Source organism: Pristiophorus japonicus, chromosome 7 (genome assembly GCF_044704955.1).
Source record: "Pristiophorus japonicus isolate sPriJap1 chromosome 7, sPriJap1.hap1, whole genome shotgun sequence".
Classification (NCBI taxonomy): Eukaryota; Metazoa; Chordata; class Chondrichthyes; family Pristiophoridae; genus Pristiophorus; species Pristiophorus japonicus.
Window position 1 is genome coordinate 149,919,079 of NC_091983.1, and position 25,222 is coordinate 149,944,300.

General features: G+C 45.8%; 1 protein-coding gene, 1 non-coding gene and 1 pseudogene across 2 annotated transcripts in view; all 3 read left to right on the plus strand.

The window, feature by feature from the left end:
* The window catches only part of LOC139266641 (PC3-like endoprotease variant B), a gene marked incomplete at its 3' end in the record, with an annotated part of 827,273 nt that overhangs the window by 144,213 nt on the left and 657,838 nt on the right, over positions 1-25,222 (plus strand). The window lies entirely within an intron of this gene.
* On the plus strand, positions 4,082-4,248 carry LOC139267551 (U2 spliceosomal RNA; annotated as a pseudogene).
* Positions 4,361-4,543, plus strand: LOC139267687 (U2 spliceosomal RNA). The gene has a single exon (XR_011593951.1). It is a non-coding gene; the product is annotated as a U2 spliceosomal RNA (small nuclear RNA).

The window sequence follows — 25,222 nt, forward strand, 5'->3', positions numbered from 1 at the left end:
AGGGGATAAAGGGGTATGGAGAGAAAGCAGGAAAGGGGTACTGAAGGAATGATCAGCCATGGTCTTATTGAATGGCGGTGCAGGCTTTAAGGGCCGAATGGCCTACTCCTGCACCTATTTTTCTATGTTTCTATGTTTATTTTTTGAGAATTATTAGTTACCTCATATATGTTGACCATCTCCAACAATTAAGCACAGACATAGTCCTACAGTAGTTAGACATAGGTATTATCTCTGTTACATTAATGCATTGTTTATTTTACGTTCATTGCTGATCTCTAATACGGGTCAAAGATGCTACTGTGTGTTTAAGATAGTCGATGAAGTGAGAGCTAAAAGTGGTCATTTTAAAAGTTATTGAACAGTTTCAATTCTCCCACAATATTTGTGAATGAAGCATGTTTCTGAATGCATAACAATGGTTGCAGCTCAAATCCTTGAGTTTCTCATTTCAAATTGTAATCAGTAATGTAAAATATTCAGTTTAGTAACAGTTAATCTGCTTGCTGCCACTATTCTTGCTCATATCTGTTTAATTGGATTTGCCATGGAACCCATGGCTTAATAAACATAAGTGATCACGGGTATTGTGATAAACAGTATCTATGATGAAATAAAGTGCAGGCAGCAGGACTGTTCATGTTGTGCTTGAGGAGTTTGAGGTGCTGTTTAAAGTACTGTACGTTGACACTGTTTGTTTATTAGGAAAGCTGCTGCTGTGCTTTTAAAGTGATTGATGGTCTGCAGTTCCAGCCTTAGTGGTTGTCATCAGTCATGCATGGAAGTGACATTTCCTTATGTGTTCAGCTGCTAACATAAGCAAGTACTAGCAAAGTGTTTGAATCAGGAGTTGGACTTTCTGCCATTTTGATCAAGCTGCCCGACCCTCGATTTTGCTCCATGTGTATGCATATTATTATTTATTAAATTTCAACAGATATCTTTTCTAATTCATCTTATATTTCAGTTCAGTTTTTGCTGGCTTAATCTTGCACTGTGTGTAAATGTTTGCAAGGTCAATTCAACATGATTTTATACAGTAGCTATTTGGTGATCATGTGATTTAGCTGCTATTTATAATTCATTGCTTTCTGTTGCATGAACAACTTGATTGTACTAAAACTCTAGTTATGCGTTGGGATACAATATAAACCAGGCTTGGAGTTTCCCAGTAATCACTTGCAGTTTTTCAATAAATTTGTAGTAGTGATGTCACAAGTGTTAATCGTCTTGTGGGGATGCCATCTTAAATCAGTAGCATGGAGCACACTGACTGTTGATGTCCATATTGTTGGCAACTGCCTATCCCAAAATAAAATCAATCTCCCACATATAGGGCTCAATTTTGTCCAAGGCCGTTTTTTGGCGTACTGCCAGAGTTACGCCCATTTTTCTAGGCTAGAAATACTCTTAAAATATTTGTCCCAAGTTTCCCTGCTATATTTTTCAAATTTTGTGCCGCACAGCCTGTCCAGTTGCCTCGGCGGGTAGAGCCTGCTGTCTGCATTGAAAAAACTATGCCGTACCTTCTGTGCATGCGCAAAAAAAATTGACGTTTTAATGTGATTCCAATGGGCGTGCATGCTCAGTGCAGCTCCCGGTCTGCAATCGGCCATTTTTAAAGAGCCAGTTGTGTGTGTGAGAATGTTGAGTGCTATGTGAGAACATTGGAAAAATCGGAGCTGCAATACAAGATGCAACGCGGTGCAAGGACCAAGAATTTCTTATAGAATGAAGTGGAGGTATTAGTTACTGTATTTGAGGCCAGATGGCAGGAGCTGGACACCAGCAGAGGTCACATAAAAGTTCCACCCAAAGAAATGATGAAACACTGGAACCAACTTGCAGAAGATTACTGGGTAATGGTGACCACCTTGAGATCTGGAGGCCAGTGCAAAAAGAAGTGGCAGGACCTTGGTCAAGTAGTTAGTGTACGTAATATTTTCATTTTTCAATGGAATTGCAATTGTAAATGTGACCATCTGTATATGTCCCACCCAGCAGAAAGACACCCTCTCTTAAAAAGTTATATTTTCATCTTTGCAGAGGAAAGTGGCACACAACAAAAGGGGAAGAACTCGAACAGGAGGGGGCCCAGCAAATGTGCACCCATTGACACCCTTGGAAGAGAGGGCGCTACTTTGATGGGTCCTGCCTGGAGAAAAGCAACCACCACTGCACAAGCTGGGCCTACACTCGAGGAAGAGGGTAAGTCCTGCAAATTCCAGTCTTGCTTTGCTAAATGTTAAGTACTGCACGAGCTTAGCTGTGTTTCGATTATTGTGGATGTCTCCGTCAGCTACGCTTCGGTTGATGCAATGTGATATCATTCATTGTGGTCCTTCAAATCAGCCTGCTGCCTGCGCTGTGTGAGCCTACTCATGCCACCCACCCTGCCCCCTCTTTTGCTCACCATTTGTCTGCTCTTATATTTTGCAGCACTTGAGGCCAACTCTGACAATGCAGAAGAAGATTCAGATGAGGGCGAGCCTGAAGAGGAGAACATCTTCCAGACCCAAAGCATGGGGGTGAGGGGGAGGGGATAAATGAAGCCCCCACTGTTTACTGACTTTTGAGAAGGTGCAGCTGCCACCCATTGAGGTGCCAGCCCCTTCCATGACTAGTGGTTTGAGTGCTGGTGGGACATTCGATGGTTCCCACCTTCCGAGGCTGTGGGACTCAGTGGTGGGGTCCAGCGAGGTACACCCAGGGCCCCACCTTCCGAGGCTGTGGGACTCAGTGGTGGGGTCCAGCGAGGCACACCCAGGGCCCCACCTTCCGAGGCTGTGGGACTCAGTGGTGGGGTCCAGCGAGGCACACCCAGGGCCCCACCTTCCGAGGCTGTGGGACTCAGTGGTGGGGTCCAGCGAGGTACAACCAGGGCCCCACCTTCCGAGGCTGTGGGACTCAGTGGTGGGGTCCAGCGAGGTACACCCAGGGCCCCACCTTCCGAGGCTGTGGGACTCAGTGGTGGGGTCCAGCGAGGCACACCCAGGGCCCCACCTTCCGAGGCTGCGGGTCCCAGTGGTGGGATACGAGCCACATCCGTGGTGAGGAGGGGAAGGAGAGCTCGACAGCACTCCTCTGAGGTGCAGGATCTAACAGATGTGGTTCACATGATGGCAATGAGTGCGGAGAACATTGACCTTACGCGATCACTCCTGGCCACCATCAGTGGGGTGGGTGATGTGGTATCGGGACTGTCAGGAGAAGCAACAACACTCTCACGAGAAATGGGAATGATGTCCGGGACCACGAGTGAGGGAATATCTCAGTCAGCTGAAACCATGTCAGTGAACATGAGGGAATAAATGTCACACTTTTGCTCAACATGAGGGAGGGAATGTTGGAGGTTGTTGAAACACTGTCAAGGGCGCATGAGGGTGGGCATGTTGGAGTTAGCTGCTGCAATAAGGGAACACACCCAGACCCCGCGTCCATTGACAGAATCAACTGCCACTCCCACTCCAATCCCCAGACCAACCTCTGAAGAGCCCCAAGCCGGGCCCTCCACATTGCCGCCTGCCATCCAACTCCCCCTCAACAAGTGCTCACTACCCGATATGTTAGAAAGAATAAGCTTGATGCCAACCCCAGAAACACTGCGCCACCGCCTGTGGGCAGGGGTGGTGGAGTCACCAAGACCAAGCAGTGTGTGGTCTAAGAGTAAGGTGGAGGAGAGATAGGTGCAGCTTTTCTTTGCTGCTGCTATTGTTATTATTGTTACTGTTGTAACTGTGTTCGGTTCTTATCAGTTTAATTGGCTAAGATCATGCGTAACTGACCTGACAGGGGAGTAACCATGACCCCAAAGTGGTTCTCCCTGGATCAGGAAGGTGGTTCTCCTATGCTTTTTGGAAATAGGAGGTGGGTGGGGTGGCTTGACCCATCCACCTCCACGGAGGTGTGTGGGGGGCCTGACCCATCCACCTCCATGGCACGAACCTGGTATTGCAGTACTTCCAGGAACGGTGCAGTGGCTCTAGGCCTTTTGGCTAAGAGCATTGGCGCAGAGTGATCCTTGATGTGTGCAAGGTGACCTCTGGCGTTTGTGATTTGACAAAGAATTGGAACGATTGGCTACGAATTTAAAAAAAAAAACTGTGTTCGGTTCTTATCAGTTTAATATCCCCTATGGGGACATGATATTGAATTGATTTTTGGACAGGGAGCTGGATCAGGGGCTTGCCCCGTCCACTCCATGCACCGACCTGGTATTGCAATATTTCCAGGAACGGTGCAACTTCGCCTCTCGGCCTTTTGGCTTAAGATCAAATATATTGGCGCAAAGTGATCTTTGGCGTTAGAATTGATCTGGAAAGAAATTGGACATAAAAAAAAAATTAAAATTAAAATTTAAAAAACTGTTCGGTCTTTTGGCTAAGATCAAGTGTAGTATCTGTTCTTATCAGTTTAATATCCCCTATCTGGGGACCAAATATTAAATTGTTTTTTTGGAACAGGGAGATGGAACAGGGGCTTGCTCCGTCCACACCACGCACAGACCTGGTATTGCAGTGTTTCCAGGAACGGTGCAGCTTCCCCTCTTGGTCTTTTGGCTAAGATCAAATGTAGTAGCGCAAAGTGATCTTTGGCGCTGGAGTTGATCTGACAAAAATGAACAAAAAAAAACTGTTCTCAAATTAAAAGTTTTTTGGAAGTTATGTAAATTTACAAGTTTAAGAGTTTGTAAGTGATCTTAACTGAAAACTTTAAAGTTTGATACAAGAATCATTTTATTTAAGTTAAGTACAAAGCACTGTGTTAAACGTTTGAATAAAATATATTTTAAATTAAAACTGAATCTTTTACGTTATTTGTTCCATTATTAACCCAACTTTTGGAACTCAAGAAGAATAATTTCCATTAACACAACACAACATTACGGAACAGCTCCAACCAGTAAACATGGTCCATTTGGAATAGTTGCCACTGAGCCTTCAGGCACCAAAGCATTCACGGATGAGCTGCTGGCACAAAGCTCGAGCAATCGTTAAAGGGGCATGATGGCCCGCCCTCTGCCATCGTGCTCCGGGTTCTGGTAGTTGCTTGGCTCCCTCGTCCTCCTCCTCGTCATCTGCATCTTCCTCATCATTATCATCAGCCACTTTCACCACAGGTGGATCTTCTCCTACCAGCTGCTGCTGCCTCATGATGGCTAAGTTATGTAGCATGCAACACACAACAGTGAACTGACCAACAATCTCAGGGGAGTATTGCAAGTAGCCTCCGAAATGGGCCAGGCATCGGAAACGCTGTTTCAAGATGTCAATGGTCCTACCTGCAACATTCCCTCCCTCATATTCACTGAGAGTATTTGAACTATCTGTGACATTCCCTCCCTCTCCATGATGCTGCGCGTCACAATGTGCGACATGTTGTATTCCCGGTCAGCTTCCGTCCGGGTTATGCGTAGGGGCATCATGAGCCAGGTGGCGAGGCCGTACCCTTTGTCTCCCAGTAGCCAGCTCAGCCAATCTGGTTGCTACTGAAACAATGGCAGATATAGCGCTCTCGCGTAGGATGAACGTATCATGGGTGCTCCCAGGGTGACTTGCATCAACTAACATGATGCGATGCATGTCGTCACACACGAGTTGCACATTAACGGAGTGGAAGTCTTTTCTGTTCCTGTACATCTCGGAATCCTCCAAAGGTGCTCGCAAGGCGATGTGGGTACAATCAATGCAACCCTGTACCTTTGGGAAGCCAGCAATCCTGGAGAAACCCACAGCCCTGTCACGCATTGCCTGGGCGGTCATGGGGAACTTTATGTAGTCATTCCTCCGGGTATATAATGCAGCTGTCACCTGCCGAATGCAGACATGTGTTGTATGTTGAGAAATGGTGCGTACATCCCCAGTTGTAGCTTGGAAGGATCCAAATGCATAGAATGAAAGTGCATCTGTAACCTTCACTTCAACTGACAAAGCAGTCCGTCTGATGCTTTTAGGTTGCAGGTCTGCTTTCACCAACTCTCAGATTTCAGTTACAACTTCTTTGCGGTAACGTAGCCTTCTATTACAGTCTGCATCACTCAGGTGGAGGTACGAATACCTGTCTCGATATACCCGAGGTGAGTAGGGCCTCCTGCCCAGCACCCTACGGGCTCATGCGATGACATCAAATCAATTGTCTCCTCCGCAGCACCATGGTGCAGAAGGCTCGCACAAGGTATGGCATTGTCAGTATTGCCCACATTCTTAAATTTTACTTTTACAAGAAGCTCAAAATGGCAGGAAGGAAGGCAGGACAGATTCTTTGTTCTCTCTCCCCAAGGTCTTTATGGACCACACCCAAGCCTGAGCAAGCGCAGTGATTGGGAAGAACCCCCTGGGCTCATTGCAGTCTTGTGACTTGTTCTGATCGCATTGAACAGCACCTTTCACCTCTCCCCAAACCCCCCGGGCTCATTTGCTGCCGAGTGCAGTCTTCTGATCGCCACCTCCTCCCACGGGCTTGTTCTGCAGCGGAGCCCCGAGCCACACGCGCAGGGCCGATTTTGCTGGCCGATTCTCCCACTCTCCAGCCCTGTTTGAAGAAGTTCGGTGGTGGCGTGTGAGTTTAAACTTCCATCCACTCCATTGTAAGGTTAAAAAAAAATCTTTATTAGTAATATTTAAAGAGTTCTTGACTCCCTCCAAAACTTCGATGTAAAACAATGGCGTCTTTATGCGGCGATTTCTCAATGTGCGCTGCTTTCTCGGGAGTGGCCAGATACACCGCCAAGGAGAAATTTTTTTGAGGAAAACTTTGAAAAATGATTAAAAAAAACTGGCGCAGACATCAAAAAAAACGAACCTAAAAAAATCGTAACTAACTCAGTTATGCTGCCGCAGAATCCTTGGGAAAACTTTAATTTAAACAACTGCACCAAAAAAGCGGCGTACACCAAAAAAACAGCGCAAATGACCGGGGAAAATTGGGCCCTTAATGTAAGCGGTATATATGTAGACGCTTCCTGTCAGAGACTGCTGGCCAACTAACTCACGAATGTCATAGGTTTGGAGGGAAAATAGGAGAACAGGTCACCTTATGTCATTCTTACATATTTGGCTTGAGAGCAGCAGAAGTCGACACCCAGAATGGCAGATCGACCTTGGCTTTTAACATGCATGGCACAGTGGGGACCCAAAGAGCAAGATTCAAGAAAATAATTTGATAATGGGGAAACGAAAAAATAGTTGCATCTTAAGGATGTTTAATATTGTTTGGCTTACTTCTGTTTCTTTTTTTTTTAAAAAAGTATTTAATTAGTGAGTTCTAAACAGAATTAGAGAAATTGCTCCATCCTTCTTCAGTGGGCTGGGGTGAAATTCACATCGTTTGCACCTCCTGTTGGCGCCCCAAGGGTGCTCCGTGAGGTCGCCAGCCTTTCATTGTATATTTCGCGGGGTCCGTGTCGTGATGGTACAGCCCGGCACTGCACTTCTGTGCTGGACTGTGGCCACGGCACCCCGTATTCCCAGTGGCGTAGTGGAGGCCCCTCGCCCCACTGCAGAGGTCGCAGTGTGATCTCCCCTTTAACGGAAGGGGAGGGCCCTGTGCTCGTGCCAGCGCTACGTGGAGAGGCCACGTAGCGCTGGAATATTTGCGCGCTTACCACCCTGGTACTGCCCCCAAGAGGAAGTGGCGAGCTCGACATTGCATTCCGCTTCCTCTCGGGGGCGGTAACCCCAATTTCACGGCTGGGCTTCCGTGCCAGGTGCAGGAAGTCCTGCTTCACCTCGGTTACCGCCCCAAAACGGGACGATACCAAATTTCGTCCCCACAATCTTTAATCTATAATGGTTTAGAAAGTGTATCATTTCAATTGTGCTTGTTATTCATCCCTCTTAAAGTATTGGGCCAACAAACCTTTTTTTGCAGCAGTCTGTTCTCCCCACTCATGATCATTTAAGTTACCAGCTAAATATATGGTCACTAGATAAACAAAATTATTAAAAGTAGCCACTGTTCATAGGTTTGATGTTTTTCAAAGTTTTCTGCTGGTAAAACTTACCTGGGGGGGGGAGGGGTGGTGATTTTCAAGGGGATTCTATTGTTACATCCTGGGTTATGCTATTGCATAGTTCTGAGTGAGATTGAGAGCAGGTGTCAATATTGAACACAACTGAAAAGAGCATATTCTGGGGTGAGATTGAAGTCAATGGAAAAGAAAATTGAGTGATGTGTAAACAGGTGGCCAATTTGCTATCATCTGTTTTGCGCTACCACCCAAGATCAATTTCCTCCCCCCCCACTCCCCCCCCCCCCCCCCTCAACTTATTAATACAAAGTATTATGTCAAAATGAACATTTAAAGTTCTGCCCAACGTTCTGATTAGTCTGTTCAAACGAAGTATTATTATCCATTCACATGCTCGGCAAGGATCAGTTACATCTGACAATGATGTGAAAAGAGACATCCTCCCCTCACCGCCGTGAAAGTTCCAGTACATAAGAACATAAGAACATAAGAATTAGGAACAGGAGTAGGCCATCTAGCCCCTCGAGCCTGCTCCGCCATTCAATAAGATCATGGCTGATCTGGCCGTGGACTCAGCTCCACTTACCCGCCCTCTCCCCGTAACCCTTAATTCCCTTATTGGTGAAAAATCTATCTATCTTTGACTTGAAAACATTCAATGAGATAGCCTTAACTGCTTCCTTGGGCAGAGAATTCCACAGATTCACAACCCTCTGGGAGAAGAAATTCTTTCTCAACTCTGTTTTAAATTGGCACCTCCGTATTTTGAGGCTGTGCCCCCTAGTTCTAGTCTCCCCTAACAATGGAAACAACCTCTCTGCCTCTATCTTGTCTATCCCTTTCATTATTTTAAATGTTTCTATAAGATCACCCCTCATCCTTCTGAACTCCAAGGAGTAAAGACCCAGTCTACTCAATCTATCATCATAAGGTAACCCCCTCATTTCTGGAATCAGCCTAGTGAATCGTCTCTGTACCCTTCCAAAGCTAGTATATCCTTCCTTAAGTAAGGTGACCAAAACTGCACGCAGTACTCCAGGTGCGGCCTTACCAATACCTTATACAGTTGCAGCAAGACCTCCCTGCTTTTGTACTCCATCCCTCTCGCAATGAAGGCCAACATTCCATTTGCCTTCCTGATTACCTGCTGCACCTGCAAACTAACCTTTTGGGATTCGTGCACAAGGACCCCCAGGTCCCTCTGCACCGCAGCATGTTGTAATTTCTCCCCATTCAAATAATGTTCCCTTTTACTGTTTTTTTTCCCAAGATGGATGACCTCACACTTTCCGACATTGTATTCCATCTGCCAAACCTTAGCCCATTCGCTTAACCTATCCCAATCTCCTTGCAGCCTCTCTGAGTCCTCTACACAACCCGCTTTCCCACTAATCTTTGTGTCATCTGCAAATTTTGTTGCACTACACTCTGTCCCCTCTTCCAGGTCATCTATGTATATTGTAAACAGTTGTGGTCCCAGCACTGATCCCTGTGGCACACCACTAACCACTGATTTCCAACCGGAAAAGGATCCATTTATCCCGACTCTCTGCCTTCTGTTAGCCAGCCAATTCTCTATCCATGCTAATACATTTCCTCTGACTCCGCGCACCTTTATCTTCTGCAGTAACCTTTTGTGTGGCACCTTATCGAATGCCTTTTGGAAATCTAAATACACCACATCCATCGGTACACCTCTAGCCACCATGCTCGTTATATCCTCAAAGAATTCCAGTAAGTTAGTTAAACATGATTTCCCTTTCATGAATCCATGCTGCGTCTGCTTGATTGCACTATTCCTATCTAGATGTCCCGCTATTTCTTCCTTAATGATAGTTTCAAGCATTTTCCCCACGACAGATGTTGAACTAACCAGCCTATAGTTACCTGCCTTTTGCCTGCCCCCTTTTTTAAACAAAGGCGTTACATTAGCTGCTTTCCAATCCGCTGGTACCTCCCAGTAACACCAGCTCAAAGAAAATACGCTAGAGAAAGTGATAACCAAGATCACCATCAGCATAATTTTTCATGTATGATATGCCACATCCTTAGTCATAATAAATACAAATTGAAAAAGCACCATAAAACAATTTATTCACATATATTTTAATTAATGTGATGGGTTACTTTTGTAATAATTACATTCCATCTAGAATAATCATATTTGGGAGCCCAATTAGTATTAATCTTATTTCATCATTGACATAATCAATTTGTAGAAAAGAATTTATAAGTTGATACCAAAGGGTAGATTTTACAAATTTGTGCGTCTGACATGTTTTTTAAAATTCCTTCATGGGATGTGGATGTCGCCGGCAAGACCAGTATTTATTGCCCATCCCTAATTGCCCTTGAGAAGATGGTGGTGGGTCACCTTCTTGAATACAACTGAGTGGCTTGCTGAGCCATTTTAGAGGGCAGTTAAGAGTCAACCACATTGCTGTGGGTCGGGAGTCACATATAGGTCAGACCAGGTAAGGACACCAGATTTTCTACCCTGAAGGACATTAGTGAACCAGATGGATTTTTATGACAATCTTGTAGTTTCATGGGGCCCAAATTTGCCCAGGTGTTGCTCTGTTTTTTTTGGAGTAACTTGATTTTTCTGGAGCATTTTAAAAATCCCCATTCTGCACATTGAATTTGCACCAGTGTAAGTGAGTTAGTTAGGATTTTTTTTCGTTTAGTTTTTTTTTCAAAAGGAGGCGTTACCAGCCACCTACACCTGTTTTGGCCATTTAAGCCAGTTTGGACAGCTAATAGTTGCTCCAAACTAACTTAGGCCAGTGTTTGTGGCCGCACAGAAAACCCTTGCAGAGAGTTAAGAAATCATCACAGGTAGCCAGAGATGGAGGGGGGAAGGGAAGCACAGAGGACCTTGCAAAGCACTGAACACCTTCTCAACAACATTCATGAAGCATAAAAACCATCAATAATAAATTTTTTTAAAAATAAATGGAAATAAAAAATAAAACTTAAGTCCTACCTTCATACTCGGCCGGGGAAGTCAGTGGGCCAGTAGGCCACTCAGCCAGGGCTAGGGGCGGGAGAACTCACCGGCAAGAGAACGCACCGGCAAGCCCTTCGACCAGGGCTAGGGGCAGGAGAATGCACCGACTCCAGCACACACCAGCAAGCCATTGGACCAGGGCTAGGGGAGGGAGAACGCACCGACTCCAGCACACACCATCAAGCCCTTCGACCAGGGCTAGGGGCAGGAGAATGCACCGACTCCAGCACACACCATCAAGCCCTTCGACCAGGGCTAGGGGCAGGAGAATGCACCGACTCCAGCACACACCATCAAGCCCTTCGACCAGGGCTAGGGGCGGGAGAATGCACCGACTCTCTCTCCGATTTCTCTCCAAGGACTGACTTCTCTCCGTGGACTCTCCAGCTGGGGGAAGGAGCTACTGTGCATGCACGAATCCTCCCGTACACACGCGTTGAGCTACCAGCACTGTTTTCGTGCTGGGCCCTAGCTCCGCCCCCTAATGGACAGACCATGCCGCACCAAGCCATGGGAGAGGCCACAGAGCAGGGAGAATATGGCGATATATTTGGCGCTGTTTTGAGAACAGAAAGTCAGCGCATCTCAGGTAAGTGCGCCAAAAAAAACGGAGGGCCAAATTTGGGCCCATGCTCACCATTACTGATACTAGTTTTTAAAAACAAAATTCCAGATTTATTGAACTGAATTTAAACTCATGTCTCTGGATTCTTAACCCACACCCCTGGATTCCAGTAACATTATCACTATGCTACTGTTCCCATAAATTTAAATAAGTTGTTGTGTATTTAATTACTTCCAGTGAATTTTGTGCTTAACAAGGTGACACAATATAAATACTGGAAAATAGAACATTTTTCCACTTTTGTCACTCAGTGTTAGCATCAAGCACTGCCAGGTCTTAGAGAGCTCAGTCAGAAGTAACGTAAAGTTCCATTGCACTGCCTTAACAACATCATATAACTCCTCACAGGAGACCCCCTAGTTCCAGTTCACACCAGCCATTATTTTGGCCACTCGAGAGTAGATTTTCATCATTGGGTCTTCTGGTGATCGAAGCACAACAACAAATCAGGCACACACCTGATTTAAAGGCCCACAATTTCCAATGGGTGTACAATTGTGAGCCTGTTGATCAGGCACACTCCCAAATTCCCAATGTGTGCTCCTGCTGCATAAAACTCTGCACCAAGAATGCTAAAGATGGAAATTCGCCCCTCTGACTGAGATGAATATTTTATTCAGTGGAGCATGTATCCTCTAGCAACAGAGGGTATATAAAAAGTCTCATTATGATGTTTACAATGTCCTTTCCTCTTGTAAAAATGCTCATATACTATGGAGACACAAGTCTGACTTCCCAGAGTTTGCATGTTGTGCTCTACCACCAGTACCGAATTCTGGCTTAGAGCACAATAGCAAAATACTGCGGATGCTGGAATCCGAAACAAAAACAGAAAATGCTGGAAACACTCAGCTGGTCAGGCAGCATCTGTGGAGAGAGGAACAGAGTTAACGTTTCAGATTGATGGCCTTTCGTCAGAACTCAAAAATGTTAGAGATGTAACAGATTGTAAGGAAGTGCATGGGGCAGGGAATGGGGAGGAAAGTACAAAAGGGAAGGTCTAAGATAGGGTGGAAGGCAGGAGAGATTTAAATGACAAAAAGCGTGATGCTGCAAGGCAAAAGGGGGTGGTAATGGGACAAATAAAGAAACAAAAGATGAATCTAGAGAAGCTGTATCATTTGCAACAGACAAATCATTACCAGCACCTGCTATCCGAAAAGATGGGAGCAGTGGTTATGGTCTGAAATTGTTGAACTCAATATTGAGTCTGGAAGGTTGTAAAGTGCCAAATCAAACGATGAGGTACTGTTCCTTGAGTTTCAATTGAGCTTCATTGGAACAGTGTAGGAGGCCGAGGACAGAGTGGGAGTTGGACGGAGAATTAAAATGGCGAGCGACTGGAAGCTCAGGGTCACGCTTGCAGACTGAACGGAGGTGTTCATCAAAGTAATCATCCAATCTGCGTTTGGTCTCCCCAATGTAGAGGAGACTGCATCGTGAGCAGTAAATACAGTATATTAATTTGAAAGAAGTGTATAAAATTATGAGGGGCTAGGATAGAGTGGATAGGAAGGACCTGTTTCCCTTGGCAGAGGGGTCAACAACCAGGGGGCATAGATTTAAAGTAATTGGGGAGAGGTATAGAGAAGATATGAGGGGAATTTTTTTTACCCAGTGGGGGTGTGGAACTCACTGTCTGAAAGGGTGGTAGAGACAGAAAGCTTCACCACATTTAAAAAATACTTGGATGTGCACTTAAAGTGCCGTAACCTACAGGGCTATGGACCAAGAGCTGGAAAGTGGGATTAGACTGGATAGCTCTTGGTGGCCAGCGCGGACACGATGGATCGAAATTGCCTCCTTCTGTGCTGTATATTTCTATGATTCTAAGTACAAATAAATTGCTGTTTGACCTGGAAAGAGTGTTTGGGTCCCAGGATGTTGGGAAGGGAGGAGGTGAAAGGGCAGGAGTTGCATGGGAACATGCTGTGGAAAGGGAAGTGGGTTTTGGGGGTGATCGAAGAGTGGACCAGGATGTTGCAGAGGCAATGGTCCCTTTGGAATGCTGCAAGAGGAGGGGAGGGGAAGATGTGTTTGGTGGGTTGCATCAAGCTGGAGGTGGCGGAAATGGTGGAGGATGACGATCCGTTGAGTGTGCAGGCTGGTGGGGTGGAAGGTGAGGACAAGAGAAACTCTATTGTCATTCTGGGAGAGAGGGGAATGGGTGAGAGCAGAAGTGCAGGAAATGGGATGGACACGACCTTCTGTAATCATCATAAATCCAGGCACAAACTTAAGTGGTCTGAGGTAGTTTCCTGCTGATGTTCATTGAATATTTACAGGGTAAAAATTAATCTGTGCCTGTTTTCAGCAGCAGCCCTTGGGTAGGTCCCGGGAGGGTTTGTTGGAGTGGGCTACAAAGAGGGGCGGGGGGAGAATAATTGTGACACCTGTGGGGTCAGTGGAGCACTCCTGCTCCTCCTGGCTCCACAGGAAAGTATATTTTTTAAAAGTTACCTTTGGTTGGTGACTGCAGGGGACCACTGAAAAATCCTGAGCCTGCCCCCTCTTCGGTCACTAATTTGTAAAAAGAGTCTTTTAACATGTTAGGCCCCTGATTCGCATACTCGTGGGGCCTATCGTCTGTTTTAGGTGTCTGCCTGGGACAACTAAAAAATGGGCTCCATGAATTTGGCAGTGGGAGCAATGCCTGCACGGATCAGGCGCATTGTTAATTTGGAATGCTTAGCACCCATTTTACACCCGAAGAGCGGATGTAACCTATACCAATTTATACCCCTTATATGTGGATGGGGGTCTAAACAGTACTATTTCTCAAAACAACAAGATCAGATTTTTGTCACACTGCAATTTTAACTATCATACCATTTAAATATTTTCAAATGTGAATGCAAAGGTCTGAAATTTAAAAAGCTATGAACAGCCATAGACTAAGAAATAGTAAGGTGACTTTTACCTGGAAGAGCAACCTTTTCTTAAAATTTATCTTAATTCCTCACTGCATGTAGTGTTGAAACTAGAGGTTGGCTGCCTGTAGTTAAACAGTACCATGTTATTTTGCATTATTTCTGGCTGACATTTGGTGATCAGGATGGGAGACTCCGGTGGCAGCACTGATCCAGATACTTGGCCTAACCAGTTTAAAAAGAAATGGCTGCAATCACAAAGCAAACCGTGTAAATTGTTACATAAGGCGCCTCGATCAAAGTGTTTAGAAACTCAAATGTCATTTTTGTTCGTTTTCCCAGGAGTTTTCCTCTAATAAAAAAATTGTGTTGAAAATCATTTTTTCCCTGAATAATATAAATGGAAAAGACGACTCAGCTTTATTAAAGATAATCAACAGCAAGCATGTTTCTGAAGATGTAACAAAGCTTCAAAGTGGGATCTCACTTTAGCCAGAGAGTATGTGGTAGCTGGAAGCAGGTACTGGAAATACCCAAGAGGCACGGACATAGCTGGCATGTGGCTTTAACTTCATTTGGAGGAATTTTTAGGAGGTAGACATTACTTTTGGTTTGTTATTTCTGTTGCAACTTGTTGCAAAGAATTTCGTCTAAATATTTTTAATAGATCAGATAATATATATGATCTGGTATAAGTTCAACTATTATATGTTGTGTGTGTGTGTGTGTGTGCGTATATATATATATTATGTGTGTGTATATATATATATATATATATATATACACACATAGTCTTGTATATGTTCAACTCTTTCTAATCTTCAAAAGAAAAACTAGCAGTAGCAGTCCAGAAACCAGGTAAATGCACATTTTGATGTCCAGTATTTGAAATGTTACTAGGGCTGTGGATTATCTATTAAAGGGAATGCTTCTCACTCATCCCACCATTCGTGTTTCCTACATTTCTCTTTAGCTTTAACATGCCACTGACTGGCATATATCTTATACAAGGTATGATTTATACATATGCCATTATAGCATTCAACTGTGATATGAAAAGCAGACACAGAATGTGCACACAGACAGACATACCTAGTGCCAATCACCTTAAATGGGATCAGACTGGGTTAGGACCCAACTTTGACAGCATACTTTCCAAGGTCATGTTTCACTCCAATGAATTTCACTGACGGTGGACAAAGCTGAAGGAGAAACTGTTTCTGTTTGGTTTAGAGCTAATAATAAATCAAAAAGTTAACCCTTAACATACTGAACAATGAGTAGCATCTAAGACAACTTTATAAATAATGAATTTAGTAGCATACTGGATAGCAGTTAGTTCTGTTGTGGCATGCCCTGAGCAATCAAGTTCCTGTAGAACCTGACCAATTAATCAATGCATTCACTGATTTATGAAGTTTCTTTATTGTAGCGCCGTTCAAAGTAATAACTCAAATTGAGTTGCTGATCCCAGTCAGGCTAATCTGCGGTAACTTTTTCCATTTTTGATCATTTCCCTTTGACCTAACTCATGCCCCATCCCATGAAGCAGACTCCAATAGAAAGCGCATGCTTCATGTCAGTGTGATACCTCTTAAAACCTGTTTCAAATGGCACTCAGCTGAGAGGGAGCAGAGCCTGGGCAAAAAGGCAAAATACCCACGGTGCAGGAGCAAAGGAAGGGGGAACTATTGTGGTGGACAAAAGTGGGTTGATTTTTTTTCCCCCAATGATTTGGTCTATGCTGTCAAGTAGTTAGCACAGGCCAGTGTTGGGATCCAACTGGTCTGTCATATTGTTAACAAGAACTAATTAGCAATGTTAGAGGGTCAGCATGACCATGCAGTTGTATTGTACTACAGACACACAAGCACAAAAACTTTAATAAAATAGACAGAAGATTAATTATTTTGATGTAACCCCACTTTTTAAAAAAGGAGGGAGAGAGAAAACAGGGAATTATAGACCGGTCAGCCTGACATCGATGGTGGGGAAAATGTTGAAATCAATTATTAAAGATGTAATAGCAGCGCATTTGGAAAGCAGTGACAGGATCAGTCCAAGTCAGCATGGATTTATGAAAGGGAAATCATGCTTGACAAATCTTCTAGAATTTTTTGAGGATGTAACTGGTAGAGTGGGCAAGAGGGAGCCAGTGGATGTGGTGTATTTAGACTTTCAAAAGGCTTTTGACAAGGTTCCACACAAGAGATTAGTGTGCAAAATTAAAGCACATGGTATTGGGGGTAGTGTACCGACGTGGATAGAGAACTGGTTGGCAGACAGGAAGCAGAGAGTCGGGATAAACGGGTCCTTTTCAGAATGGCAGGCAGTGACTAATGGGGTACCGCAAGGTTCAGTGCTGGGGCCCCAGCTATTTACAATATACATTAATGATTTAGATGAAGAAATTGAATGTAATATCTCCAAGTTTGCAGATGACACTAAGCTGGGTGGCGGTGTGAGCTGTGAAGAGGATGCTAAGAGGCTGCAGGGTGACTTGGACAGGTTAGGTGAGTGGACAAATACATGGCAGATGCCGTATAATGTGGATAAATGTGAGGTTATCCACTTTGGTGGTAAAAACAGAGAGACAGACTATTATCTGAATGGTGACAGATTGGTAAAGGGGAGGTGCAACGTGACCTGGGTGTCATGATACATCAGTCATTGAAGGTTGGCATACAGGTGCAGCAGGCAGTGAAGAAGGCAAATGGCATGTTGGCCTTCATAGCGAGAGGATTTGAATATAGGAGCAGGGAGGTCTTACTGCAGTTATACAGGGCCTTGGTAAGGCCACACCTTGAATATTGTGTACAGTTTTGGTCTCTCAATCTGACGAAGGACATTCTTGCTATTGAGGGAGTGCAGCAAAGGTTCACCAGACTGATTCCTGGGATGACAGGACTGACATATGAAGAAAGACTGGATCGACTAGGCTTGTATTCAATGGAATTTAGAAGAATGAGAGGGAATCTCATAGAAACATATAAAATTCTGATGGGATTGGATAGGCTAGATGCAGGAAGAATGTTCCCGATGTTGGGGTCACAATCTAAGGATAAGGGGTAAGCCATTTAGGACCGAGATGAAAAGAAACTTTTTCACTCAGAGAGTTGTGAACCTGTGGAATTCCCTGCCGCAGAGAGTTGTTGAGGCCAGTTCATTGGATATATTCAAGAGGGAGTTAGATGTGGTCCTCACGGCTAAAGGGATCAAGGGGTATGGAGAAAAAGCAGGAATGGGGTACTGAAATGCATGATCAGCCATGATTATATTGAATGGTGGTGCAGGCTCGAAGGGCTGAATGGCCTACTCCTGCACCTATTTTCTATGTTTCTATGTATGTACACAGTTAGGAGGAAGTAAACAGATATTAAATGCCAGGTGGAATGAACTCACCTAACTTAGTGCTAGAGGGAATGAGCGCATGAAACCCAGTACCAGAGGTGCCCTAGAAGACAATATTTTATTGATGAACTGATGTTCACTTTACTTTATTTTATGCAAGGTTGCAGCTGAGAAAAGTTCTGTTGACAATGCATCTTTTTTCTGATTATGATGGAGTTGTCATGTCACCATCAATACTCAGTTTTGACAGGAACAACAATATCTTACACTTAATTAGTTCCTTTAATAAACTAAAACATTCCAAAGTACTTCACTGAGAAGTGAAGGGAGAAGGACGAGGAGAGGTGACTGGGTAGAACAAATGAAGGACAGAGACAGGATGAGTTGCTCGACCATGTGCTTGCTTTTCTAGGCCAGAGGGAACTGAGCATGCTCACGTGAAACCATGTGAAAAACCATGTAATACTACATTGTACTGCTTTTCCCTTAAAAAAAATGCATGTATTCCCCTCTCAAAAACAACAAAACTTTGGTCCAACCTTTCCCAGCATTACATGTACCACTCAACAAAAGCTCCTGTCTTTTTTTATTTTAAATACACTACAAATCTATTTTAATAACAGGTTTGCGGAGCCTTCCTGATCTCCTTACAGAAGGTTTTGGTGTTGAACCAATTTTCAGGCTGTTTTGTTTGGGTTCCGAACTCAAAAAGATGATCTTGTTTCTATCTCAGACTTGTTTGAACCTAATACTTTAGTTATTGAAGTCTGAACTGAGTCAAACTCGTGTATGTTTTTGTGATCAAGTGGTTCAAAATCACTGTCCAATCGAGCCCAGTAAACAAAGCTTCTTGCAACTGATTTCATACTGACAATCCCTGAATGTTCAGTGTGAAGTTCGGCCAGAATTCTATCTCTCAAAGAAGTAGGCACAAACACTCTGTTTTCCCATTTGAAACAACCTTGCTCACAAGACAATTCAGTCATCATCATAGACAATCCCTCAGAATCGAGGAAGACTTGCTTCCATTCTTAGCATGAATTCTTTGGTGGCTGTACAGTCCAATATGAGAACCACAGTCTCTATCGCAGGTGGGACAGACACTGGTTAAAGGAAAGGGTGGCTGGGGAGTCTAGTTTGCCGCACGCTCCTTCCGCTGCCTGCGCTTGATTTCTGCATGCTCTCGGCAACGAGACTTGAGAAGCTCAGCACCCTCCTGGATGCACTTCCTCCACTTAGGGCGGTCTTTGGCCAGGGACTCCCAGGTGTCAGTGGGGATGTCGCACTTTATCAGGGAGGCTTGGAGGGTGTCCTTGTAATGTTTCCGCTGCCCACATTTGGTTCGTTTGCCGTGGACGAGTTCCGAGTAGAGTGCTTGCTTTTGAAGTTTCGTGTCTGGCATGCGAACTATGTGGCCTGCCCAGCAGAGCTGATCAAGTGTGGTCAGTGCTTCAATGCTGGGGATGTTAGCCTGGACGAGGACGCGAATGATGGTGCATCTGTCCTCCCAGGGGATTTGTAGGATCTTGCAGAGACATCGTTGGTGGTATTTCTCCAGCGACTTGAGGTGTCTACATGGTCCACATCTCTGAGCCATACAGGAGGGCGGGTATTACTACAGCCCTGTAGACCATGAGCTTGGTGACAGTTTTGAGGGCCTGGTCTTCAAAGACTCTTTTCCTCAGGCGGCCGAAGGCTGCACTGGCGCACTGGAGGCAGTGTTTGATCTCGTTGTCAATACCTCCTCTTGTTGATAGGAAGTTGCCCAGATAAGGGAAGTGGTCCACATTGTCCAGGGCCGCGCCATGGATCTTGATGACTGGAGGGCAGTGCTGTGCGGCGAGGACAGGTTGGTGGAGGACCTTTGTCTTACTGATGTTTAGCGTAAGGCCCATGCTTTCGTACGCCTCAGTAAATACGTCGACTATGTTCTGACGTTCAACCTCTGTGTGTGCACTGATGTAGGCGTCGTCCGCATATTGTAGCTCGACAACAGAGGTAGGGGTGGTCTTGGACCTGGCCTCGAGATGGCAAAGGTTGAATGGGTTCCCACTGGTTCTGTAGTTTAGTTCCACTCCAGTGGTGAGCTTGTCGACTGTGAGGGTAAGGATCACGGCCTGCAGTTCCTGATCGGCAGAAAGTTTACCCTGATAACTGATCACAAACCGTTCCCAGCAATATTGGGGCCGAAATCTGCTATCCCTGCAATGGCCGCATCAAGAACGCAACATTGGGCAGTGTTGTTGTCACAATATGATTGCATGATTGAATATCGCACTTCAAACATCACCTCCAGTGCGCCAGTGCAGCCTTCGCCCGTGTTAAGTATGGAAGAACTCCACAAGACTGAGTACTGTGAGCTAAAACTGATGTGACCTTAGTCTCTTTAATACAACTCCAGAGTGCCGAAGCAGCATGGCAGACCGCCTTTTATGCTCCCTTGCACGAGGTGTACAGGTGACCCGTGGGTCTCCAACAGTTGCGACTTTGGTGGCAAGTCTTACACAGTTACAATATTTACATACATAACATCACTTCCCCCCCCCCCACCCCCAAAGTATTTGATACAAATTATTTACAAGTTGAGACGATCCGGGGCCCTACGCTCCCTGGTTGATTGTCTGAGTTCAAACTCTGGCATAGGTGAGTTGGTCGGACCATTGCTGCACTGCGGCGCGGCTGGTCTGACTGGACTGTGGGGAATGGTGGGTTCATCCTTTTGATTGACAGCGAGGTCGATTGCTGGTTGGGTGTGTGTTGGTGGATCGATGATGGTGATGTCATCTTCAGGTTGTTCCTGGTTGTTGGCGAACCGCAGTTTGGTCTGATCCAAATGCTTTCTGCACGTTTGTCCATTCAATAGTTTGACTATAAACACTCTATTCCCCTCCTTGGCCAAGACAGTGCCAGTGACCCATTTAGGACCATGACCGTAATTAAGGACAAACACAGGGTCATTCACATCAATGTGACGCGATACAGCCGCGCGATCATGGTACATGTTTTGCCGGTGACGCTGGGTTTCCACATGATCATTTAGATCTGGGTGGACTAGGGAGAGCCTGGTTTTGAGTGCTCTCTTCATTAATAATTCTGCAGAGGGAACCCCAGTGAGTGAGTGAGGTCATGTCCAGTAGCTGAGCAGAACCCGAGATAAGTGGGTCTATAAGGAGCCTACCGTCACGTGTTTCAAGCTCTGCTTGATAGTTTGGATTGCCCGTTCCGCTTGACCGTTGAATGCGAGCTTAAACGGGGCAGACCTGACATGCTTGATATCATTGTGGGTCATAAACTCATTGAATTCCGAGCTGGTGAAACACGGTCCATTGTCACTGACAAGGACGTCGGGCAAGCCATGGGTGGCGAACATAGCCCGGAGGCTTTCAATGGTGGCAGTGAATGTGCTGGATGAAATGATTACGCATTCAATCCATTTAGAGTAAGCGTCCACTACAACTAAAAACATCTTTCTGAGAAAGGGGGTAGCAAAATCTACGTGGATCCTGGACCACGGTTTGGAGGGCCATGACCACAGACTCAATGAAGCCTCCCTTGGTGCATTGCTCAATTGTGAGCACATGTTGCACTGGTGTACATATGACTCGAAGTCCGAGTCAATGGCGGGCCACCAAACATGCGACCTGGCTATAGCCTTCATCATGACTATGCCTGGGTGGGTATTGTGTATGTCGCGTATAAACGTTTCCCTGCCATTTTTTTGGCAAAACCACACGATTACCCCATAAGAGACAATCGACTGGATGGACAGTTCATCTTTGCGTCGGTGAAATGACTTAATTTCATCTTGCATTTCCCCGGAACTGCTGACCAGCTCCCATTGAGGACACAACTTTTTACAAGTGATAGCACAGGATCCTCGCTGGTCCAGGTCCTGATCTGGCGAGCAGTGACGGGTGACCCCCTCGCTCTCAAAAGTATCCATGACCAGAAACAAGTCTGCGGGCTGCGCCATTTCCACCCCGGTAGTGGGCAATGGTAGCTGACTGAGGGTATCAGCACAGTTCTCCGTGCCTGGTCTGTGGTGGATAACATAGTCATCGGCGGACAATGTTTGTGCCCATCTTTGGATGCGAGATGAAGCATTGGTGTTTATACCTTTGCTTTCTGAAAACAGCAAAATGAGCGGTTTGGAGTCGGTTTCAAGCTCAAGCCAAAGTCCAAATAGGTATTGGTGCATTTTCTTAACCCCCTATACACATGCTCTCTTTCTCGACCATACTGTAGGCTGTTTCAGCCTTAGACAGACTTCTAGGCACATAAGCAACCGGCTGAAGTTTGCCTGATATCATCATCATTGGAGGCAGTCCCTCGAAACGAGGATGACTTGCTTCCACGCCAAAAAAAAGGATGAGTTCACAGGTGTTTCGAATGAAGAACCCGAACTACATCCTGAAAGGTGGAAGTTGTCTGTGCGTGGATTTTTTTTAAAGTGTGGTGGCCGTTGCACACCAACCGCTACACGGGCTTGACAAAGATAAGTCTTGGTCCAGTGGCAAGGATTACCCAAGACAACTGGAGACCTGCTCTGCTGCACGGACCTAGTGCGCACACATATCGCAGTATGGGCTGGCCCGTGCTGCCCCTGGGTCCCTAGCCCTGAACTCACACCTCCCCTGGGCCTCGATTGTGTTTTCGGGGCTGCAGTGTCCATTTAAGAAACGCTGTGTGTTATCTTTCCCCTTAATTCAGCAAATCTCAACAGAAATTTAGTTTGCAAAAAACTTATGAACTTTTATGTTAATCCTAAATTGATTTTTGGTACAAAATCTACAATAGTGTGTGAAAGTTTCCACTGAATAAAATCTACAATTAGAAAGAGCTTACTGACAATTCTTACTGACTTGCACATTACACAGAGTGGCCCTTCCATTATCCACCAGAAAGGAGGGGAATGGGAATTGGTGGGGAATCAATGTCCCCAAATGTTGCCCCTCCCATCTGGTGTAGTAATCCCCTCGGCACGGGAATGGAGACAAGTCCAGACCAAACCTGCGCGCAGTACTGCAGGTCTGGTCTTACCAATGCCCTGTCCAGTTGTAGGAGGACTTCCCTACTTTTATATTCCATCCCTCTTGCAATAAAGGCCAGCATTCCATTTGCCTTCCTGATTACTTGCTGTACCTGCATAAGGAGCGGCGTGCGGCCCAGGGTGCTACGTGGAGGACCCGACCTACGAGAAACCATCAGTGGCTGGTCGGGGCCATAAAAGGAACGGCATGCGGCCCAGGGAGCAGCGTGGAGGCAGGCCGTTCCTTTTATGGCGAGCTGGTACAGGAGGGCGACGGCAGCAAAGAGTGATGTCAGCAAGGTCCAGGTCGGTGATTGGAGTGTGGGCAGATGCAGCAGGAGTGGCGAGAGACTGTGGAGGGATGTAATTGCCCGATATATTGGTTTGCTGTAACACACAGCCGACCCCGTGCGAAGATGCAGCACAAGCTAGCACTAATCGTTTACATGGGTCATACAATACAAGTAACTTATTAGAACAAAGTAAGTCTGGCCTTCTCAAAGGCTGGCCCTTGAGATTTACCCCAAACCCAGTCGTCACCCTTACGTAGCAACATGTGCAGCAGTTCCAGCAAAGTGCTTAACCCCGGTAGAAAGTTACCAAGGTAGTTGAGGAGTCCCAGGAACAAACGCAGCTCCATCACATTCTGTGGTCTGGGTGCATTCTTGATGGCCTCTGTCTTTGAGTCTGTGGGTCTGATGCCATCTGCCGCAATCTTTCTCCCCAAAAATCCGACCTCTGGTGCCAGGAAAATACACTTGAAGCATTTCAGCCTGAGTCCCACTCTGTTTAGTTGACTTAGAACCTCTTCCAGGTTGTGCAGGTGTTCGGTGGTGTAACGACCGGTGATCAGGATTTCGTCTTGAAACACACCGGTAATCGGAACCGATTTCAGCAGACCCTCCATATTCCTCTGAAAGATGGCAGCAGCCAAGCGAATCCCAAAAGGGCACCTATGGTATATAAACAGTCCTTTGTGTGTGTTGATGCACGTCAATCTTTTTGAAGATTCACCCAGCTCCTGTGTCATGTAGGCGGAGGTTAGGTCCAACTTGGTAAACGACTTCCCCCCTCGTTAACGTTGCAAACAGGTCATCCACCTTGGGTAGCGGGTACTGATCTTGTAACGAGACTCGGTTGATCGTTACCTTGTAGTCTCCGCAGATTCTGACCGTGCCATCGCTTTTCAACTCCGGAACAATCGGACTGGCCCACTTGTTGAACTCGACTGGCAATATGATTCCCTCTCGTTGAAGTCTGTCCAGCTCGATCTCGACTTTCTCCCTCATCATATATGGAACTGCTCAAGCCTTATGATGAACGGGCCTTGCATCGGGGACTAGATGGATCTGCACCTTGGCGCCTGTGAAGTTGCCGATGCCTGGTTCAAATAGCAACGGAAACTTGCTCAGCACTTGGGCGCATGAGGCATCATCCACTGAAGATAGTGCTTTGATGTCATCCCAGTTCCATTGGATCTTTCCTAGCCAGCTTCTGCCGAATAGCATTGGGCCATTGTCTGGTACAATCCACAGTGATAAATCATGCACAGCTCCATTGTACGATACCTTAACTGCCGCACTGCCAATGACTGGTCTGAGCTCTTTGGTTTAGGTGCGCAGCTTTGTCTGAATCGGGCTCAGTTTGGGCCTCTCTGCCTTGTTACCCCACAGTTTCTCAAAAGCCTTCTGGCTCATAATTGACTGACTCGCCCCCGTGTCCAACTCCATTGATATCGGAATACCGTTTGACTTGACTTTCAGTATGATAGGAGGGCTCTTGGTAGTGAAGATGTGTACCCCATACACTTCTTCCTCGGGTTGAGTTGCCTCTCTTGTTTGTTCTGCATGATCCACGTCGGATCGATCATCCTCTGCTGACTCTGCCATGTGGTGAGTCGCAGCACTCTTGCATATTCGCTGGAGGTGCCCCATTGTTTCGCAGCCTTTGCACATGTAGTGCTTGAATCGATAATTAACCCCGCAACGCCAAGATGGTGCTAATGGATTTGCATTCACGCCCGATGGCGGACTCTGAGTCATCCTAGGTCTTGCAGCTGCAGACTTGTAGGCCCTGCCATATGCAGTTCTGCGTGCTAGCAACGTTATTTTATGCATAGTACTTGCCGGTGAGCTTCGATGCTGGGAAGATATCGGTCTGGTATTATTGCTCGTGGATATGAATGCCTGGGCTATTGTGATGGCCTTGCTCAGGTCTAGGGATTCGGCGGACAGCAGCTTGCGAAGAATGACTTCGTGGCCGATGCCAAGCACAAAAAGGACCCGCAGCATTTCCCCTTAAAATCCAGCAAATTCGCAAGTTCCCGCAAGGCGTCTCAGGTTGGCGACATAACTCGCCTTGTCCTGGC